General features: G+C 34.8%; 3 long non-coding RNA genes across 6 annotated transcripts in view; 1 reads left to right on the forward strand and 2 right to left on the reverse strand.

Moving 5' to 3' along the window:
* Window positions 1-23,615, reverse strand: part of LOC141451049 (uncharacterized) — a 1,078,357-nt gene that overhangs the window by 376,794 nt on the left and 677,948 nt on the right. The window lies entirely within an intron of this gene.
* LOC141451050 (uncharacterized) overlaps window positions 1-23,615 on the forward strand; it is a 125,246-nt gene that overhangs the window by 84,757 nt on the left and 16,874 nt on the right. The window lies entirely within an intron of this gene.
* Window positions 1,460-23,499, reverse strand: LOC141451045 (uncharacterized). The gene is made up of 4 exons (XR_012456503.1): window positions 23,318-23,499; window positions 21,882-22,042; window positions 6,373-7,169; window positions 1,460-4,282 (listed from the first exon to the last, which is right to left on the reverse strand). It is a non-coding gene; the product is annotated as an uncharacterized lncRNA (long non-coding RNA).

Here is a 23,615-nt window from a genome sequence, read left to right on the forward strand (position 1 = left end):
AACAAAACTTTTTCCAGTAATAAATCAAATAAAAACTTTTAGTCTTATTTTTTGGTGCTGAAGCAAGATGCGCTGAATATCCGAATTTGAGTCCAAAGAGGGGTTTTCAGGTTTATTAATTTTTCCCATGTTTATTCATTTACAATTAAAGATAAAAGATCGCAAAGATAAAGATAAAACCGCACATAAATGCGGCACTGACGAAGTACACTCCCTTTGGAGTGCTTCCCTAACCAAAAAATGGCATTATTGAATGAAATGGTCCCTAGGCCACTTAGGCTTTTCGGGAAGAATGTTAGATGATAATAAGAACACCTGGTATTGGCATGGGTGAAAAGGCTAGAGTGGAATTTCCTATATCTAGCTGAAAATCGAAAGGGAAATCGATAAATCATTATCGATGGTAAGGTAGGCATCATAAAAGAGAGCGACTATGATTCAGAGAGATGATTGGACGGGACGGGAATTGGAAAGCTTGGATTAACCCCCGAAGTTCAGCTCCATGAATCCAGAAGGTCGAATAATAGTCAAAAGTAAATCGTTCATTGTTTTGTCGTGTTAATATTGGGTGTTTAACTAGTGAACGTTGTAATAGTTTGTAGCGAATTGAAAATAAGTGCATATAGAACAAACTTTTTAAAAATAATTTAAACCGATACCTGCATTATACAAACGACGCATAGACTGGGATCTAGCTGTCTCTAGTTCCTCAAGGATTCACCCTTGCACAAGTTCACTTTACAGACGCTTGCATTCTACGACTAAACAGAGACACTAACCATCCCTCAAATAGATCTTTCTGGTCACATTGGATTTGAGTGTTGTAAATAATCTATGACTTTTGTTTAAGACGCGTCAACATCTGAGTTTATTGGCGCCCGGAGCTTTTTTCTTCAGTGCACTGCCAGGCTCCGGACAGTGTAACTCTTGTTACAGACAACACTGTACATCACCGTACAGTGAGCTGTAAGAAGCTCCTAGGAAGAGAAAAATCTAAGGGCCAGCCGCTGGATTTGAACCCGGGAACTCCGGGATTTAAGCAACTAAACAAAGGACCAGCTATTCATAGCAAACGTATTTTTCTGTTATAAATTTTATCTAAATGAGCAGCTTCCAACCTACTATCTTTTCAACTCCATCACCTCCAAAAAATCTTTCTGAATCAAGACACTAAAAAACCTTTTACAATTGTAGATGGTTTTAGGAATTAGTTAGAGCATCTTGTGAATCCATAGTCTATTCTTATTACCATATATCTTTTAAAAGCGTAAAATGATTTCTGATATAATAAACATCAATATTATTTTGGATTTTTCAAAAACTTTTTAAACATCAGTACAGCGCGGAATTCAGGGTAAACCTGCATTATACAAACGACGCATATTCCGCAGCAGTATTTGTGCAACGTAGATTGGGATCTAGCTAACTCTTCTAGCTCCTCAAAGACCACAGCCTCACCCTTGCACAAGTTCACTTAACAGACGCTTGCATTCTACAGAGACACTCACCATCTTCAAATAGATCTTTCTGGTTATAGGATTTGAGTGTGGTAACTAATCTATGACATTTGTTTAAGACGCGTCAACATCTGAGGTTTTTGGCGCCCGGAGCTTGTTTTAGTGTACTGTGTAGTTCAAATTTTACAATAAGAATTATATAATATAATCTCAAAGGGATAGGGCTCGAAAGGAACACTTAAGAACAGGGTCCCTCCCGTCATAAAATTCCATCATCGGACATTGAATTGTTAAAAGCTCCTAGAAAGAGAAGCTAAAAATAAGGGCATTACAAGTAGATCCATTTTCTTTTACTGTGATAACAATAAAAATGATTTTGTTTTTTTAATGGAGCTATTAGATCACGAAATACTTCTTCGGTAGGGGAGGAAATGCAAGAGCAAGGAAGTAAAATGCTATCATCCACAGTTCGGGTTTTTCTTTATTTTTATTGAAGGATACAAAGGTTGCACCTTATCATCATTATCAGTGTTAAAATATGACGTAAAAACCAAAAATGGAGAGCGAATAATTATTTTGCATTTATCATTTCTTTGCGAACAATGTACGAATGAATACACATACTATATTGTCTGTTATCATTTACATGTTTATTTAAATTCTCACTAAATTTATGTATATATATATTATGTGGGAAAAAGAAGTAAATGGCAAGAGGAAAAAGAAAAAATGGTGGTACGCTTTTTATGCAAAATACCTATTTATAAAAAAGCCGGGAAAAAGGTAAGAAATATGAGTTGTATTTTATTTTCTGAACTAAAGCAATAAGTTAGGGTCATTACACGGAGGTGATGTGTAACTATGCAACAACTCACTCTAAACGAACCCAGTTTGTTGCATGTCACCCACTTGTATCAGCACTAATTCACTCACTACATGCATTCAGAAAGAAGCAAGGAGTTTTGTTTTTAAAAAAAATTGCATCCGTAATAAGTGATTATTTCATTACAACCAATGGTTGATACTCCTTGATTTTGTCTTAGTGCATCAAGATAGTTTTTTATTTTGAAATTTTCATTATATCGAAAGTAAAAGTTTTGATCGATTGCATGTTGAACATTGAACCAAGCAGGCAAGCGCACACAAGTAATTGCATAACTTTAAAACTAGTTATTCATTTCATTTTGGATATAGTGGATCAAACACACATTCTTATTTAGCGATAAAATCAGCTGTACACAATCTAAACCAGGCATGTCAAACTCATTTTGATTTTGATTTGAAAATTTTGATTTACTATTATTAACATAAAATGTTCATTGAAAAAATAAAATCAAGTCAAATAATACAAAGTCGTATAAAAAATTATAAAATCATTTTTTTTTTTTTTTTTTTTTAAAGAAACTAGACGTTTTTCTTGAAACCAAATCTTCGAAATTTGGTTGAACTTCCTTTGGCAGTTGTGATTTTTAAGATAGATTGAACATTGATCTGGTTGATCTGTTAATCTTGATCTTTCAGGCGTTTTATTATTTTTTAATATTGAAATCAATTTTTCACACATTTTTGCTTCCGAATATGGCGAAAACATGCTTAGATAATAATAAAATATTAGGAAATGGTTGATTGATAAATAAGTTATAAAATTTTGGTACTCCAACTTCCGTGAATTTTAGTTTCAAAACAGAATCGCTCTGAATTATTTACTCGTAGTAAAATTTCATCAGCAGCAGTTTAAAGATCAACTGAAAGAGGAGAAGTAAATATTTGAAGTTGAGTTGCACATTTATTAAAATCCAAAAATCTTGTTTCAAATACATTTTTTAATAATGTAATTTGATTTTGAAAATTTCAAATTCGGCAATTTTTGTAGTAATGATTGGCAGCATTCAAAATGGGATAAATTATCTTTTTGAAGTTGTTTTACCCAAAGTAATAATTTTTATTTGACTCACTGACAGTACTGCCGCAGAGAGCAAGAAGCGAGTAAGTCCACATCGAGTCATAAACCGTAATGCTAGCTACTGCGCATTTTGCTGGACGCTGCTGCTACTCTTCGGACAATGGTTTGTAGCTGTTTCGGCTGCGATGTGGACTACGTTTCATTGTAAACATTAAATTGTATAATTTCCAAACATCGTGACGGGCCTACCGTTTGACATGCCTGATCTAGAGTGAGGCTAGTCAATACCATGGTAGCGATATCATTTAGAAGTCATCCCGCACCCTTAAAGAAGAGACTTGCAAGGCAGTCAAGTCTGAAGACACTTATAACGTACTTCGCGAGGAACTCCACCAATATCACCACACTAACCATGTTTAAACCATTAATAATAACAAATTGTAGAGTATTGTTCATCGTTTTTGGGTGACTGGTTCATTAATCCAAAAGGAAGAAAGAATAACGCAAATTTCAGTCATTATTTCTTTATTTTTTCCAATTTTTCGATTTTGGGACTAGTCCATCTTGTAAGATTTCTTACACAGCCTAACTAACATGGATGCACTAAGAGATATTACAGATAATGATATTAATATTAAAGCAAATAACAAAATTACTCACTATTACCACCGAAAGGGTATCCTCAGCATCTAACTTTTAAATTTCATCGATGTAATTTTTTCGAAACATTGACGGGCAAATGTATAAATTAAAGATTTATTATTAAGACGGGGTTAGAAAAAGTTGTAATTAAAATGGTGCGTCAAATATAAATCTACTTCGTGCAATACTTGCTTCATTATTTAACTCCAAGTTATTTCTTCTCTTTTTTCTGAGACTTTCATAGTGGTGCGCGGCACAGCAAGGATCGTCTTGGTCTCCGCTGCAAGATGAACATTAACCCATTAGTGCTCAGAATTATAAGTTGTTAGGAATTTTGTTTATGTCGGTTATTTTCTTTTCTAAAGGCATTCTAGTTTAAGGGAAAAATACTAAAAAAAATTATTTTGTGTGCCATCATATAAAAAACCCATGGCAACTATAGTTGCCACTGAGCGTTAACGATATAATTTTGGTTGAAGGTTCATAAAAATAAGAAGTAGAGTTAAAACTAAAAAAACTTTAATTAAAATCGATTTTACAAGCATTATAAAGTATTGTTTAATGTAAATACACAGAAAAAAGAGAAAAGTATAAAATATAAATTTTTAGTGGTGGAATGCCTCAAAACATTCAGGATGAAGTGGAATGTTACACTTATTGCATAGATATGTTGTCCTCCTTGAGCAAGTCTTGCATCTTCTGTATTTTGATTCACCTTTTATGATGAGGTGATCCTTTCTGTCTCTTCGGATGTCTTCTATGGCCGATGAATTCGTTAACGAAGGTAACGATGGTCCTGATCTAGATCGACCAGTGCCAAAACTTGATAAAATTTGTAGCACAACTTGCCTTCTAAACTGCAGATAAGGTATGATGTGCCCTAAATTTCTGTATGTCAGCCAACCTTGGACACAGCTCACATCCACTGACCATGCAAAAAAGGCCCACCACCATTTTTTATTTCTTATTTTCGTTCTATATTGACGACCATAATATGGAATAATACTTTCGTCTATGGAAACACATTCCTTCGGGGAGATCATTTTAAATGATTGATTTAAGTATTTAAAAAGAGGACGAACTTTATATAATCTGTCACCAGTGATCTGGGAATTGTCATTTAAATGAATACATCGCAAAATATCCTCAAACCTTCTTCTTCTCATGGCTTCTGCAACAACTGCTACTTTGCAATCGGGCTCTTCCTGCCAATACATTCTCTTACTAGGGAGTTGATGATATCCCGAAAGAAGCATTATCCCAATAAAAGTATGCATTTCCTCATATGTAACGTTCAGGCTGTGGTTACCTTTTTGGCCTGAATATAAATTTGTTTGTAGAACTATATGATTTATTAAATCATTACTGAAAAATAATTTAAATGTATCCAAGGGCGATGTTACGGTATTCTTTATAAAGTCTTCAGTAGAAGGCTCAAAAAAATTCTTATAATGATCCGGTAAGACCCATTTCATTTGGTTGGACACTGACCATTCGGATTTAGAAGGTTTAATCTTAGGTACATTTTTTTTCCTTTTCTTTGGAGGTTCATCAGATATAACCTGGGTCTCTGCAGTAAGTTCAGTTTCATCTTCTTCGAACTCCACACTTACTTCCGTCCTCAATATCCGGCCTGGCAAATGTGATGCATCACCGACAACTTCGTCATCAGATAAATCCGAATCTTCGTCAGTAACTACGTCACCAAATTCAGCTGGTGCTATAATTGCTGCCGACCTTATCCCTCTAACACAGTCTGGTCTATAATATTCCTCAAGGGAATTTAGTAGCCCATCAACAGTGTATCTCGTATCTCGAGACCTAAAATTAAAAAAAATAAGAAAAAAAGAATAAGTATATCCCCTGCAAAATATATGCGTAGTGAAGAACAAGTTTTAGGAACAAAAAGTTAAATGCTATCACTTGTGCTCATTGGCAACTTTAGTTGCCACCGAAGTTCAACACTTTATTTTGAAAAGAAAAACATTCATTTTTGTTGATAACTTAGACCAAATAATAGATTATACATCCATCTAAAATAATGCAACATAAAATTTAATAAATTTAAAAACGAAAATTGAAAGTACTTACATTTTTTTAGGTTCCAAAAGTTGCAGAAAAAACGACCATCAAAAATAACAAAATTTCTTAAAGAAAGAAAAACTTTCACTAGCAAACAAAATTATTACAGTGAAGGGAGGTTATATCCTCAATGCTACCAACGAAACAAACCTTAAAAGTCCAAAAGCAATTATTCCAGAATTTTTCAAAAATTTAGGCAACTACGGTTGCCACTGAGCACTAATGGGTTAATGTATATTTTTATGTATCCTTACATTTGTTTGTTTGCACTAAGAATGTAGGACTTACATTTATGGCAACTAAATTCCTAACTTGCATTCCTTAGTGTATTTAGCCGCTCTGTGCCTGGCTAATTCCTTAATTCCTAAAATAAATGAAAAGTAAAAGACTTTTTGGCCTTTATATGAAGTTTGTTTCTTCTTAATTAGGTTTTATGGGCTTTAAAGTTAAAACAGCTGTTTAATCCAGCGATGCCAACCATTTCTGGAAATCTAGTTATATTATGGCTATAAAAATTTGTATGGAATTCCTCCCAGGCTTAAATTTCAAGTATATCCTAAATAAGTTAACATTTAAATTATTTGCATCCATCCTGTGGTATCCTCGACAACTCCCATTTAATTTATTTAACTACAATTTCATAGAAACGTTAAGCAAACTGTGATGGGCAAATTTACAAATTAAACGCGTTTTATTACAGTGTAACAAAAATAACTACTCCATAGCTTCAGAGATTTGCTTAATTCAAAACTTGTCTCGTTATTCAACTCCATTATTTGCAAGTTGGTGAGCGGCAAATTGAGGATTAACTTTGTCACTCCTGCATGATGAAGCTTTTTTTTTTTTTTATGGTTTTTGTATTCTACGTCTATCACTGAGGATAAAGGAGTTAGTCTTACCACTTTCTTGTACGGGCTCGTTCACCAATTTGTCGCGTAAAGCACTTTTCTTATTGGTAAACGCTGTTCCAATGGCAGATGTTGGTTGTTGATTGCTCCATAGTCCACTTTGAACCACTTTGCTCTCGCAGAAACATTTAAAGTAACTTTTAGCGGCAAACAGAGAAAATTTGGCATCTCCAAGATCTGTAAGATTGGTAGAGTGAACGCGGGTTACTTTGGAGCATAAAGATCTTCTAAACGGAACATTAACACCTTAAACTACTTTTCTAAAATCCAGCACTAAAATAATCTGGTTAGTCACTAGAAATACCAAGGATTTAAAGAAGATGTGATTCAATACTTTGCGAAAGAGCGAATGGCAGCGAAATATTAGAAAGAAAAGAGAGCACAGAATGGGGAGTTATTCTGGCTGAGAAAATTACAGGGAAGTTCGTTTTAGATTACGTAATTCGCATAATCGGATACTAAAATTCGCCGCTAAAGCGAGGATTTACTTTCATTCTCTTTATTAGATAGTATACTCCTACTGCACGGTCCATGGTAAGCTAACAATAAATTAATCCTAGTTTAAATAAGCGGGACTCTTTTGTTAAAAAGATATTATGCTCTATCCTTTCACAACGGATTAAACAAAATATACAATTAACTTTACAAGTTGTAAAACAAATAAACGAAAGAGAGCGTTAGCATAGAATGAGATAGTGAACAGGTATAGGCTAGGGTTGCCTGCCTACTTCTGCCGCAGACTACTTCACTGTGCTGGTGAGCTCCTCTGCAAAATAACAGATATTCATTAGCGCCTGCCTCTTGTATAATTGTACTTCATTAACAGAACTCTGTCAATATTGTTTGTCATCTGCTTTTTCTTTCAACGGTCAAACAATGCTCTAAACACCATTAAATTACAAGAATGGTTCTTTAATGCTAATTTTTGCATAATCAATTTAAAAGAGTCAACTTTTGTTTTTATATTTTAATTTTAATATTTTAACGTTCGAAATCAAAATATAAAGTATTTACTCTAAGACGAAAAATCCTACCTCCCATCATCTTGAACCAAACTCCTATACCAACTGTGGACAAAGTACCCTACCTTGGACTGCACCTAGACAAACGGTTGACATGGAATCCCCATACTAGACTAAAAAGACAAGAAACTAACCAACGCTACAAACTTCTCGCCAGACTACTTGACAAACGTTCGAAACCTAACTTAACAATAGATTGTTTTCCTTACTGTTACTGCAACCTATTTGGTCGTACGGCATCGAAGTACGAGGGTCGTTTGAAAAGTTCGTGCAAAGTCAGAGAGATAGCACTACTGGCGCGTATCGAGGTTATGTTTAGTTAGTAGCATCTCTTGGAAGAACACACGCCAAGTTTCAGCCAGATCGGTCTATTTCTTTGTGTTTGGCATTCGTTTGAATCGAGGAAGTCGAGTGATTTTCAAAAAATGGACGAAAAAGAATTTCGTGTGTTGATTAAACACTACTTTATGAAAGGCAAAACGCCTCAGGAGACTAAAGAGAAGCTTGATAAACATTATGGTGACTCTGCACCTTCGATTAGAACAGTTTATAAGTGGTTTCAAAATTTTCGGAGTGGCCATATGGGCACAAGTGACGCTGAACGTTCTGGACGCCCTGTTGAGGTTACTATTCCAGAAATCATTGATAAAATCCATGATATGGTGATGGATGACAGAAGAGTGAAGGTGCGTGAGATTGCTAGTGCTGTGGGCATCTCGAATGAACGGGTACATAATATTTTGCATCAACATTTGGACATGACAAAGCTATCCGCAAGATGGGTGCCGCGATTGCTCACGCTTGACCAAAAACGAAATCGTGTGAAGTGTTGCAAGGACGGTTTGCAGCTGTTCCAGAAGAATCCGCAGGACTTTAAGCGTCGTTTCGTCACTGTGGATGAAACATGGATACATCACTACACTCCTGAGACCAAAGAACAATCTAAACAATGGGTTACCAAGAGGGGATCTGCGCCAAAAAAGGCGAAGACCGTTCCTTCGGCCGGAAAGATTATGGCGACTGTCTTTTGGGATTCGCAAGGAATAATCCTCATCGACTATCTGGAAAAGGGTAAAACTATTACAGGTGCATATTATTCATCGTTATTGGACCGTTTGAAAACCGAGCTGCAAGAAAAAGCGCCCACGATTGGCCCACAAAAAAGTCCTTTTCCATCACGACAACGCACCAGCTCACACCTCAGCAGTTGCGGTCGCAAAATTAATGGAAATAGGGTTCCAACTCGTTTCACATCCCCCCTATTCTCCAGACTTGGCTCCCTCGGACTACTATTTGTTCCCCAATATGAAGAAATGGCTGGCGGGAAAAAGATTTTATTCAAACGAGGAGGTGATTGCAGAAACGAATGGCTATTTTTCAGACTTGGACAAATCCTATTATTCGGAAGGGATCAACAAACTAGAGCAGCGTTGGACGAAGTGTATAAGCCTCAAAGGAGACTATGTTGAAAAATAAAAAAGGTTTACCCCAAAAAATTAAGTAGTTTTTATTTTTGCACGTACTTTTCAAACGACCCTCGTATGGGAATCGACTAAACGTTCCAACTCTCTACGCCTCCAGACATTACAGTCAAAAATACTACGAAAACTACTTAACGCACCATTCTATATTTCTAACCTCACCATTCACAACGATCTCAAAATCCTTTTCGTTAAAGATCTTGCTAAAATTCGTTTCTTAAAATTTCATTCCTCTACAAACAGTTCATCCTAACTCTCTAATAGAACACATATCTTCTTCCTCAATACTAGGTAATCCTCCAAGGAGATTGAAGAGAAGAAGGCCCCGCGATCTACTCCCATCATAAGAACAGTATAGTATACTCACGTTAATTGAGTTACACCTTTGGGTGCTTTCTCCGATCCATATTCATGATATTCTAATCAAATATCACATTTGCTTGTTGCAACAGTTGTTGCAGTTGCGGACTTCAATAAAAGATTAAAAAAGATATACATATCCTAATTCCACATTACTTCTTAAAATATTCCACAACAGCAGCTCATCCTAACCCTCTAATAGAACACCTACCTTCTTCCACAATACCAGGTAATCCTCCAAGGAGATTGAAGAGAAGATGGCCCCGCGATCTTCTCTAATCGTGAGTGCAGTTTAATAAGTATTCATGATAATGGAGTGACACCACTGGGTGCCTACTCCGATCCATATTCGCGATATAGTTATCATATATCACATTTGCTTGTTGCAACAATTGTTACATCTGTAAATTTCAATATTAGATTTTAAAAAAATCCAAAATACGAAACATGTCAACATATTATTAGGTCACCTCGTCTTCTTTCTTGCCTTCTAAATTATTATAATGATTGAAAAATAAAAATATATTACTTGAGAGAAGTGCTTTCATACCCTAGTTTTAGAGATACCTTTCTCGTGTGTGCATTACTTGGACTCGAGTATGAAAAGCAAGCTGCCCTCATGAGTTCAATAAATAACCATTTCACTACAAAACAATGTAATCTAATAACAAATTCAATGATAATTAATTAAAGAAAGAGAAATAAAATAGATTAATCCGAAATATTATTTAACGTGCAAGAGGTTTCATATTATCTATAATACGTTTAGTATAAAAGCGTATATGTGTGCCTATATATATATATATATATCTACAATGAAGATCGAAATCTTAATTACAGACTGAATCCATTTAGAAGAGGGTTTAGAATTAACTATAAGTAACTGTGGGTGAATCCTTATAAGATAGGTTATTATACTCAAGGGTATCAGTGTCCGCCTCTGTAAATCGTTAAGTAGCTTTCGTTAGACGTTGACCCGCCATATTAACCCACCACTAAAGGAAGTATTTACCCATTAATTCTGCCATTATTACTGCCAAGAAGTCAGGTGATATTCTTGTCTTATTTAATTATCTTTTTTATTGGAAAAGTTTGCGTTTCTTTCTAATATTCTATTACTTTTACTGCTGATAATTAATTGAAGGCGGAGGTTTTCAAAGTAATTACATTAATTTGAGATCAAAGGTATCATGTTAATTTTATTGGCTCTTTAATTTTTGTTAGGAAACCTATTTGGCTTCTATGTGTATAGCAGCCATTTTATCCCTAGATAAAGTTCAATAATGGGTACAATATGTTAGAATAAAATTAGAATTAGAAACGGGACAGGACCTATACCCCAAGGCACCGCAGCCACAAGAGGCTTATTGTGCCTTCCTATTTTTAGATCTGGTAGGCGAAACCTCCACTACTGAAAACGTTGTCAGGAATTTCCCTACTAGTTCTTTTTTGCGCCACTATCTCATTGGGCCTCAAAGTTTCGAAGATATCGTAGAGCAACGCAATCGAACAACAAGTGAGAGGCCATTTCCTCCTCTTCCTCACACAATCTGCACAACGGTTCCGAGCTGATAAGCCCAATCTTGCGCAGATGCTTCCTGAGCCTGCAGTGTCCCGAGAATAGGCCTGTAGTCAGAGTAATCTGATTTCTGCCCAAGCACAAAGAGTCTTTTTGGTTCTTTGTTTACATAGCAAAGGCATAATACTCTTGTCGTGTCAGGTGAGACCAGCAAAGCTAATATGTATTGTGGTATTGGGTTCGATTCCCTGTCTTAGGCCTTAGATTTTATTTAATAGTTAATAAAAGAAATTTACAGTAAAGTATGTTTGCTAGTCACCTCCATCCACGACACCTAATTGGTAGTTGGACGTTAAGCCCCGCCTGAAAAAATAGGCGATTACTTTAATTTACTCATTCTTGCCGTGTTTAACCCCAGCAAGCATCACCAAGCTCTTTTCATGTTCTCTGCAGATCCAGTCTCTGAGAGCACGAAAAGCACCCTTGGTGATCTCGAGGACAGGTTCCGGGCCAATGAAGGGAGTACTAGCTCCATTCCTGGCCAACTGATCAGCTATTTCATTCCCCTTAATCCCCACATGGCCCGGCACCCACTCAAGTCGGACTTTATTGTGCTAGGCCAGTTGTTCTAGGGCCATTTTACATTCCCAGACCAGGGAAGATGTAGTTCTGAAGGAAGAGAGGGCCTTGAGTGCCGCTTGACTATCCGAAAAAATGCAAACCTCCTTATTTCTAAGATTCATTCGCAGTTTTAATAGCAAAGACCTCGGCCTGAAAGTCGATGGCTCCCAAGAGCTCTCTCAATGAGTATCTCAGGTTTAACCCCATACAGTCCAGCTCCGGTCCCATAGGAGCCATTTTGGAATCATTCAAATATGTTAAGTTCATTAATATATTCATCTTGATAAAGATGTGAGTTAATCTTGAACTGACCTGGTACCCAGGCTGATAGCTCGTTAGTAATTTTTGAAAAACCAAAAATTTTATGTATAACATGTGTGGTGTACATGCAAACAATTGTTTCTCATTTATAACTTTGGATTTCCTTACAAGTATTCAACTAAGTTGCCGAAGTATAGCATTTCGCTAGCACATATGTATTTCCTGTGCATGTATGATGAATCTGTGGAGATGTACACCTACTAAGCAGTTTATATGGCAGTCATTTCAAGTTTAAATTGCTTTCTAGCAAGTCTACGTGCGGGCCAGAGTGAGATAGTTGGTAGAAATTACATAACCACTCCTCTATTCCCTCTAACATTTGCACCTAAATAAGATCAGACATTGTCAAGTTTGGTGAGCGATTCCATTTTCAATGTTATAGCATTCTGGTGTATTTTATAAAGGAGTCAGTCAGGGTAAATGGGACAAAACTTCCCCTCACCAATATCTCCTTAACTAGGCGAGATAGTTATCAATAATTAGAAATACCTCTCAATACCAGACACAGAGCAAGCTTGCCAACTTTAATATGGATTTATAGAAATGTCGCTGGTGGAAGATGAAAGGATGGTAAAATCAGTTTTCCCTTAATAAGGTAACTCATTGCAAGCTGATGAATCATCGTCCAATTTTCATCTAGCACCTGCTCTATTCATGTTACACTTGCCAACAACATTCAATAGAAAAGCTCCTTGATTCTACTATTAAGGGCATCAATCCTATTGCTTTTGAATCCTGTCTTATCAAAGATCTTCGAACCTTTATATTCGACATCTGAAAGCTTTCATTATTCATGGGTTGCTAATCTTTAGCTTGCGTCAAAATACTAATAAATCCTTTTTTTAACGTTTGTCTGTACACAAACAGTACAGGGATTCCCAACCTGTGGTACGCGTACCACTGATGGTGCACGAAAAATTATCAACAATGGCGGACATAAAAAAAAAAAATAAATAAAATCATAAAAATATCACAGAAACGTTTTTTCTATTGTATAATTCTTAAAAATTATTTTAATTAATTTAATAACATTATTCAGTAAAGTTGTTAATATGTACAGTAATAAGGTTAGTCTGTCTCAAGATATACGAGAAAATATAATAGCACATTTTACAGGATTAAAATTGTCTTTCAAGGAGTATTTTCCAAAACCCGAAAACACAAATGATAATTGTATTTCAAACCCCTTCTAGAATTAGAATTGCTCATTAGAATGCTTATATCACAAATCTAATATTTCTATAATAAAATAGGGAACATTTGCACTTAACTGATTTAAATAAAGTAAATAACATTATGTATAATATATTTTGGAATTCACAAAATTTATTACAAAATGGTGGTCAACAATATTTACGTTTCAAGTTAAGGGATTCTTTAAGATTGGGTGGCCCTTATGTTATTAAATTTAAAATCAATAAGAACGAGTCGAAAACATTAATTTACCTGTTTATCAGCTGCCCAGTCTATAAAAGTTTTAGAAAACAAATATAATAATCTTAAAAAAAGTTTTAAAACTAAGATCTTATATTTTACAAAGTTTATAAAGTGAACATGAACTTGAACTCCATTGTAACTGATACATTGTTTCTCTTTACAAATAAAGATAATAATAATAAAATAACACTTGGAATAACAAATTTCATGAAATACAATCATTTTTACGAAATGGTACAATTTAACATGATGTACTACCAAGCGCTAAGCGAGCCAAAAAAGGTTGGGAAACGCTGGAATATAACATCCAATAGAAATATAATTGCTATAAGCATCAATTTCTTCTAACAATAACTGGCAACAAATGGACGGGGCCTCTGAAATGAATCCAAAAAGCTTCGTCTTAGTTCATTCTGTGACTTTTGTCAAGTGCCATGAAAAGTTCACGTCTTGCAGAAAGGAAACAATTAATCACCATCAAGTTCATTGAAGTAACTGTTTTTCATCAATTAAGTTTCCTCAATGTTTGTAGAAAATGAAGCGTTTGTACGCTTTTTGATGAAAAATACCCTATCGCATACATCCTCGCTTATACATCTACCTTACTATGCAAGTTATATGTACAAAGGGGAAAGTTTTCTGCCACATTGATCCTTTGATAACTCTTATTAAATAAAAACACGTGTAGGAGTGTATACTCAGTATGTTGAACTTATTCTCTCGCAAGGTAACCAATCCTTAGCGACGCAAATTTTAGTTTATCTTTACCGTTTGCTTCATTAAAAGTTCCTTTTACGTTTTGGAAGGAGATAAATAAAACTTTGCGCATAATTCGAAATTCTAAGTTAGCTGAAATTTTGACTGGAAGATACATTGCCTTGACTGCATTGTCTTTTTTTTTTTTTGTAGCCGTGGAAATGAGTTTTAAAGAACTAAAAATTTAGATGCAAAGGAGATTAACTTCGAATACAGCTGGCTGTCCATAGGTAATCGTTTTTCGATTTCCGGTGATTAGTTGTTTTTAATGAGAGAACCCTGCCCTGAGACCGACAATGCATTTGAAAAGGCTCCGGGAGCCAACCGTAATCAGTTGTTTACGCTCTTAAAAACAAAAGTAATAGAAATTTATAAATTATTCAAAACTTTATGTATTTTCTTATACCTTTTCATCTTCATCTTATTTTGCCTTTAAAATAACTGAAACTCATTTTTTTCAAACAATTATTGAATTTTAACCTTTTTGCCTTGTCTTTAATTCTATACCACAAACGTGTTATTCATTCAGTGATGCCAGTTCTTATTTTAGCCATTCCTGAACGGCTATTCCTGGCAATGAGTAGTCTCGAACGATTCTTTCCATGACAAAAGGCCGTTATCATGACTTTTCAGCACTACTTGACCTTCTTTATAGGAAGGTTCGAACTTTACATTCTTAGCACCAAGTAGCGATAATTTCCTATTACAGCCACGATCATGTATGGACCAAGGCAAAGGGGATTAATAAAGTCCCCTTTCAAAGTCAAGTTCTTTCCTTTTAACTAGCCTTCTTTCTTCTTACCTCATTTCTAAGTCTCCTCTTACAGCTTCGCAATTGACATGTTTGCCGTATATTATAAATGCTTCTCGGCGCTTATTAATTAATTACTCACATTACTGGAGACTTCTCCAAAGGGGTCTCAATGTTACAATTCATTGGAGAGAAGCAAAGCAATTAAAAAAACATATTTAAAAACTAATAAGCGTCATACTCAATACAATTATTTTTAACGCTGATTTTATAAGTCGTAACACTTTTCGCAGCAAGTTTTGGATTTCCATCAATTATCAGAGACTGATTAAAGAATTTGGTGCGCGGAATTCGACTTCAACTATGTTTCCGTTCTTACATTCCATTTGCCAATCAATCTCTGATGATGTTGAAAGACCCAAACCGGTCACAGAGATACAAACAACATGCGTGCTACGACGAATGAGAGAATTATCATATTAAGCAGTAAAAATTCTATATGATAATATCTATTCAAGTGAATTTATATTTATTGGGTTATCATATCTGTGCAATAAAAGCTATATTTGAATGATTTTGGCAAAAAATAAGGGTAAACTGAAATCTGCTTAGATGTTAGCTAGGAGAAGTAAGTCCGCCATGTTCTTATCTTAGATGTTAGCTAGGAGAAGTAAGTCCGCCATGTTCTTATCTTAGATGTTAGCTAGGAGAAGTAAGTCCGCCATGTTCTTATCTTAGATGTTAGCTAGGAGAAGTAAGTCCGCCATGTTCTTATCTTAGATGTTAGCTAGGAGAAGTAAGTCCGCCATGTTCTTATCTTAGATGTTAGCTAGAAGTAAAAAGTAAAGTAATTGCCTATATTTTTAGGCGGGGCTTAACGTCCAACTACCAATTAGGTGTCGTGGACGGAGGCGACTAGCAAACATACTTTACTGTAAATTTCTTTTATTAACCATTAAATAAAATCCAAGGCCTAAGACCGGGAATCGAACCCAGTATCACAATACATATTAGCGTCGCAGGTCTCGCCTCTAACCCGCTCGGCTACCGTGGCGCCTAGCTAGAAGTAAGTACGCCATGTTCTTATCTTAGATGTTAGCTAGAAGTAAGTCCGCCATGTTCTTATCTTAGATGTTAGCTAGAAGTAAGTCCGCCATGTTCTTATCTTAGATGTTAGCTAGAAGTAAGTCCGCCATGTTCTTATCTTAGATGTTAGCTAGAAGTAAGTCCGCCATGTTCTTATCTTAGATGTTAGCTTTGCAGAGACAATATCCAGGAGCTAATCATTTTTTCAACATCATTTTTGTCAGTAAATAAATATGGTACCCATTATGGGACAAGCGTTCAACCCGATTAAAAATTAAAACAAATAATTTTTTTCACCAAAAGGTCTGTATCAGTGATAGCTGTTAATCACTATTAGGTTTTAAAATAAATATTTTAAGAGCTAAATAAAATAAAATATAGTTATTTCATTTCTTTAATAGAATTGACTCACTCACAATATTTATAATCAAAGTGTTTTTTATTATTATTTATTTCATATATTTTTTTTCAATAACTTTGAAATGTGGACTGCTTTGTAAACAATGATGTTTATTTAAAATGATGAAGGGAGAAAGTGACCGAACAATAACATTAACACAAAGCTGGGAGTTTGTCAACACAAGTGGGATAAAACGTTGCTTATATGCATGACATTGAGAGCTTTTGGTGTGTGATTGACAACATAACAATTATCGTAGAGAACGGACAAACTCCTGTACCATATCTGCTTTAGACCGAGTATATTTTGAAATGAATAAATATTCTCTTTTGTTATTAATAAAAAAAAAGAAGTCTATGCTTCAGAATTTGATTTAATTGCTTGAATTATTGAATTAATTTCTGCTCTCTGTGATTGCGGTAAGAATTTTTTTAAGAAGACTATAAAAACCGTAAAGAACTGAGCCTCTTTTAGCTAAAATAATTCAATGAAAATGGTGTTTTGATTGCCAACGGGATACTATCAAATGTCTAGTTGGATCCCTTGCAGGTCATCAGTATCTTACAAGAAATCTTTACATAATGGAGCTCATAAAAGACTTTATTTTATAGTGGAATTTGTGAAAAGAAAAAGGTTACTTTTAATAATCACTAAAAAGCAAGGGATGAGGGAAGATCAAGTTCAAGGTCTTCTGTCTGATAGATGTTTTGGAGAATTCAGTTGATTTTCTCTGAAGGTTATTATACGAATCGTTTATTATTGGATATTACCCATCATTGAAATTTATCAATCATCTTTACAATTGCTGCTGTAAATTCGATAATGTTGGAAAATCTGTTTTTACTATTTTCCTAGGAAAAAAACATGGCGGACTTACTTCTCCTAGCTAACATCTAAGTTAAGAACATGGCGGACTTACTTCTAGCTGACATTTAAGATAAGAACATGGCGGACTTACTTCTAGCTGACACTTAAGATAAGAACATGGCGGACTTATTTCTCTTAGCTAACATCTAAGATAAGAACTTGGCGGACTTACTTCTAGCTAACATCTAAGATAAGAACATGGCAGACTTACTTCTAGCTAACATCTAAGATAAGAACATGGCGGACTTACTTCTCCTCGCTAACATCTAAGATAAGAACATGGCGGACTTACTTCTCCTAGCTAACATCTAAGATAAGAACATGGCGGACTTACTTCTCCTAGCTAACATCTAAGATAAGAACATGGCGGACTTACTTCTCCTAGCTAACATCTAAGATAAGAACATGGCGGACTTACTTCTCCTAGCTAACATCTAAGATAAGAACATGGCGGACTTACTTCTCCTAGCAAACATCTAAGATAAGAACATGGCGGACTTACTTCTCCTAGCTAACATCTAAGATAAGAACATGGCGGACTTACTTCTCCTAGCTAACATCTAAGATAAGAACATGGCGGACTTACTTCTCCTAGCTAACATCTAAGCAGATTTCAGTTTTTCCTTATTTTTCGCCAAAATCATACAAATATAGTTTTTTTTGCCCAAATATGATAACCCAATAAATATAAATACACTTGAATAGATATCATATAGAATTTTTACTGCTTAATATGATAATTTATGAAATACCTACGGGGAGAAGTTAGTTAAAGGATTAGAAAAATCCGTCGTGTTTTTCTGTAAAATAATCAGAGTTAAAGGATTATGATTTGCAACATTAAGCTTCCCTTTGTGGATCGCTTTTGTTTTTTTTTTTATAACTATTTCTTATTCTGTATCTAAAAAATATGTAGGGGCAAAGTATAGGAAATGCAATTTTGGGACTTAATTTCAAAGCTTCCGAAATGTATAGAATCGTATTCCATCAAACGAAGAAACTTTGTTTTTAATACTACCATTCACTAAGATCTCTTTGTCCACTTTCTACATGTTCAAACCTGCAAGAATTCATTACTCCATGTTCCACGTCTATGTTTCCAAACATTTTAAGATTCTAAATTTCCAAACTTGCTGTGAAATAGTCAGGAAATTTTCTAAGACTTAGGCTAAAGCGTCAAAAGAGTTTTTTTTTCCTAATTAGTAAACAAAGCTAAGGGTTTTTGATTGGTAGAATTAAATTCTATAGGTATAGGAAGCTTGGAGCTTTAGTTCCAAAATTCCATTCCGCATGTCCAGGCCTATTGGTGAAACTCCCAAAGAAGTACAGTCCACTATTGTGTACTGGCACTCACTTCATTGAGAAGATCACGTGGCCACCTACGCTTCAGCCGTCTTGGAATATTTCCAGACAATGCAATAAGTTGAGATGCTAGAGGATTGGGATGTGAGGTAATTGATGTGTGGAATTTAATGGTAACGGGATCTTGCAGTTTCTGTAACACAGGGAACAAGGAAATCTCGGTGCAAGGTATAATTAGAAATAAAGTAAGGAGCATTAACGATTCGACGGAGTGTTTTTGACTGGAAGGATTGAATTCTACAGGTATTGGAAGCCCAAAGTTCCATTCCATAAGTGCAGGCAGGTTTCAGTATCATTTTATAGATAGATCGTTAGTTTTGAATCGTCTGTTTAGTTCTTTCGGTTTACGTCTAGTAATTAGATACCTCATCAGGCGTTTGTCCATGTAGAATCCTAGGTCCTTTACACAATCTGTACAATCCTTTAACAGATAAAGGATAGTTCGCCTCACATTAATGTACTTACTTTTGTTTTTATTTCTTTCAATTCGTCACCATTTAAACCAAGACTCAAGGGATTCTTTATGCAAGGAGCGGTTCTTTGCTAGGTGAAAGGAATGCCGTGCCTTCGACGCAATGAATAGAAGTAAGTGAGATGAGTAGCGATATTAGCAGTTATATTAGAGTACAGAATACAGTATATTACAGTACAGTATATACAGTATACAGTGTATTAGAGTACAGTTATATCACAGCAGTTAATATTAGAATACAGGCTCAATGGAATACTTCCCAGAGGATCAATAAAGATCACGTAATTTTCAAAAACGGCCACTTTCTTTTTTTAAACATTAGACCAAAAACCAACACTCTGAAAGACTGCCTTAAAATGAAATTAAAGTAATGAAAGAATAAGGCAGAGGAAGAAGGAAAAAGAGAGGAACAGAACAAATTAAATATCGCAGTCATAAAACTGAAAGAGTTAAATTTATGAGTCGCGGTAGAAAGATTTAAAGGAAATGGCTCATGTGACGCATTGTTACTACCACCATTTTACCACACGCACGGCCATCAGACCTCTAACGTAATGAATTCCTCCCTAGATTCCTGTCTAGCGTTTCTAGTATAGTGACTGCGGTTTCCTTGCCGCAATGTGTCGCGCAACTGGCTTCTTGCGGTCTCCTTATCTTGACGCCATTCTCTACCACACATACATACATTTCTGTATAAAACCTACTTTTATAAATGGCAGCGCTATTATATTATAAGAAATGAACTGTCCTTTGTCACAGCTATTCATTCCTAAACTTCACAAAGTATCCTCTACAAATACTCTAGCACTGTATCCATCACAAACACCACCTACCATCCGCAATAAACGGTTTAATAACCCAGTATAATGTAAAAGACCCACACATCATGAACTATCAAGATAATTGTGTAATGATTATTATTTATAATGCCTATATATGCCTTAATGTTTAATTAGATAAAACGGTAATTGCACTTTTACATATGGCTGTAGTACAAAAACTTTACTTTAAAAATTAATCAAGTACAAATTTTTAAGAAGAATTTTGGAAATACAGAAACTTCGAAACCCATCTCTTTTCCCATGAAGAATTGTCAAAAAAATGGAAAATTAAGTTTGAAACCAAATCTCTACATATTACTTTTACTCTCCGCCGCATCACTTTACCTCCGATCTAGTATGACTCGGTTCTATTTCTATGTATATTGTATTCCTGCAATAGTTACCAGTTGAAGGGAGCTCAATTTTTTGACTGGCTGCTGGTCATTCTAGCTAGTATTTACCATTATTCCTTTGTTTATGAAGTTCTATTTTAATATAAAATATATAGAACTATACAGAGTGAACCAGTAGGTAATGTCCATAAGCCTACTGTGTGTAGTGCATCTAAACTGGAGTTCAATGACGTATTGGCCAACTTCATATTTTCCGCTGTTCTTGAGTGACGTCACTTTAATTTTTTTTTCTAAAATCATTACTTTTTTCCAATAAAAATGTTATTACTCGGAAAGTTTTAGTCCGAATTCGATTCTGATGACACGGTTAGAAAGACAGATAAATTTTCTAAAAATTGATACCATTTCGAAGCATAAGTTGTTCTCCAAACAGCAAGGAAGTCAAAGGTTACAAATTGCACTTAAAAAAAAAAAAATCTGATCGCTCTGAAATATTTGAGAAAATGTTAGAAAACATTTTCAAAAAGTACTATTTTTATAAACAAAAATTCATACGTACTCCAAATTACAATTTTACATACAACTACACTGTTGAAAAATTAAGAATGTGAATAAACCTTAACCTTTTTTTTTTTGCAATTTGTTACCTTTGACTTCCTTATTTTAAGACAATCTACTTTAAAAATTGACTACTGGTCCATCTAAAAGAGTTTTCAATGAATTAAACGACTTGATAAACTAACACTGTGTGCTCGTGAAAACGTTTTCTTGCAAAGCTAACGTAATTTCTCTTACGAAGATAAAAGGAATCCTGGAAAATGATATACCGTTCGGAGGAAGTCAAAGATTGAGGTTGTTTGGAGAATAACTTATCGTATGCTTCGAAATGATATCAATTTTTAGAAAATTGATCTGCCTTTCTAACCGTGTCATCAGAATCGAATTCGGACTAAAACTTTCTGAGTAATATAATTTTTATTGGAAAAAAGTAATGATTTTAAAAAAAAAAATTGAAAGTGACGTCACTCAAGAACAGAGGAAAAGACTGAAGTTGGCAATACTGTTTCTTCCTTTCGGGTTAATGAATCATTCATTAAAAAATATGTCCAATACTATACATGGAACCTATAAAATGCTCATCTTAAAACTGAATCCTATTTATAAAACTAGAAAGAAAATCTAAAATTTTAGAAATGCCAGTAAATTTATAATCGAAATAATTATCTGCAGATGGATATCAAAGACATTTTATCAAATTACCTCTGGCTATGACAGCGGTGAACTTGTTAAAGATATTCAGTACGGCTTGAGAATGTTCAAAACTTCGAGATCTTCTCCGATATAGTTTTCTTAAACAAATTTGGAGATAATACTTCTCTAATTGATTTTCCTCCTTAGATTCACATAGAAGTTTTATTCAACTAGAAACAGAATTATAGTATTTTGTAGTCAATTACATGATATTATCCTACTAAATTTGATGTTCGCTTAATGGAAACTAAAGTAAATTGTTTTCCTATAGTTTAGAACTCTTTACAGTACATAGAATTTTAAATTCTGGGTATTCAGTTTTATTTTTAAAATTTGGAACAGATTTTCACTGGATTTTGTACAAAGTGCATACAATGCACTATTGTTAATGGGTCGTCATCATCATTCATGCTTCCTTAATATGCATAATTCATCAACAAAATATTTGGTGGATCACTCGCATAACTTTTATCTGCTGCTATTCTCTAGGATCTACTTCACAAATATAAAATCAAACTTTAAACATTAAATGTCAGGACATAAATAAAATTTTTACCAACTTTATACGGTTTGTATAAAAACCTATTATTAAACAGAAATGTAATTTACTGTGCAAGCTTTTCTCAACCCACCTCTAAAACTGGGCCTAAAATAAATTTTGGTAGACAGTAGATGAAAGTAAAAGCAATAATTCTTTTTGAAATTTTTGTAATACATATTTTGGTAAGTACTCCAATTATTAGATAGATTATTGTTAAGTAGTTTACCATAGAATTTATTATTTTATTGCAAAAACTTAACTCATTAATGATTTGGGGTTAGGGGGAAAGCAGAGGCCGGCTGAATGGCATTCCAATAATTTCGCCCTCTTGGAGGAGGTTGGCCCAACTGGAGAACTTTATAGCATCTATATTACCCGGTAGCCGACCAAAGAATGGAGCTGGTCGGATTCAATAAAGGAAAAAAGGTGGATAGGGTTGGCAGATAGGGTTTTGTTATGAACATTGTATAGCTAAAACTGGAAACTAATAGGGAAAGGTTAGTTGGGCTTAGCAAAGGGTGAACTGGAAGATGTAGTGAAGTTAGGTTGATGGACATAGAGCATGTAAGGATAGATGTAACAATAGGATTGGCTAGTGGATATCAAAGGGAAAACACAGGGTCTGGAACTAAGCGTATCATAGAGGAGAGGTAAGGTAAGGGTTTGGTTAGGCGAAGAGAGAAAGTGAACCCTTCAAGGGAGATTCTTTGGGCCTCTGATGGAAACATCCCTAGGGATCTTACCATCGCTTCCCTACACATGTATATTTGGTGAAAGGGGTAGGGAGGAAATTCATCAAGAGGAACTTTGAGACAAGGTGGTCCCCCTATTAATGGTTCATATTCAAAACGTGGTTTACACTAAATGTAGTCACTTAAATGAGCCTTTCTGAGTTATGTCTTACTTAATTGATCACAGTTTAGTAATACACTTCATACGACAAGCGCGCTTGCCAAACAGTAATGAAAGCAGGTTGTATCTCAAATTGTGGAACCTCCCTCTAGTAAGTTGTGTAATGCCTCAAGAGAAAACAAGCTAGAGCTAATTGGGTGGCTTTTCTTTTTGTGACATCAGTTTTGAGATGGGTTAATGAAAATGTATTCCACTGTTATATGAGCCGTTCACTGCACAAATAGATTAACTCAATTTTTTTTTTTGAAATATATTAAATTTAAGTGTAAAAGCGGATCAGCTGTGATGTG

The sequence above is a fragment of the Rhodnius prolixus genome, unplaced genomic scaffold (genome assembly GCF_049639745.1).
Source record: "Rhodnius prolixus isolate KJV_2025 unplaced genomic scaffold, Rpr scaffold_8, whole genome shotgun sequence".
In the NCBI taxonomy this organism is placed as follows: Eukaryota; Metazoa; Arthropoda; class Insecta; order Hemiptera; family Reduviidae; genus Rhodnius; species Rhodnius prolixus.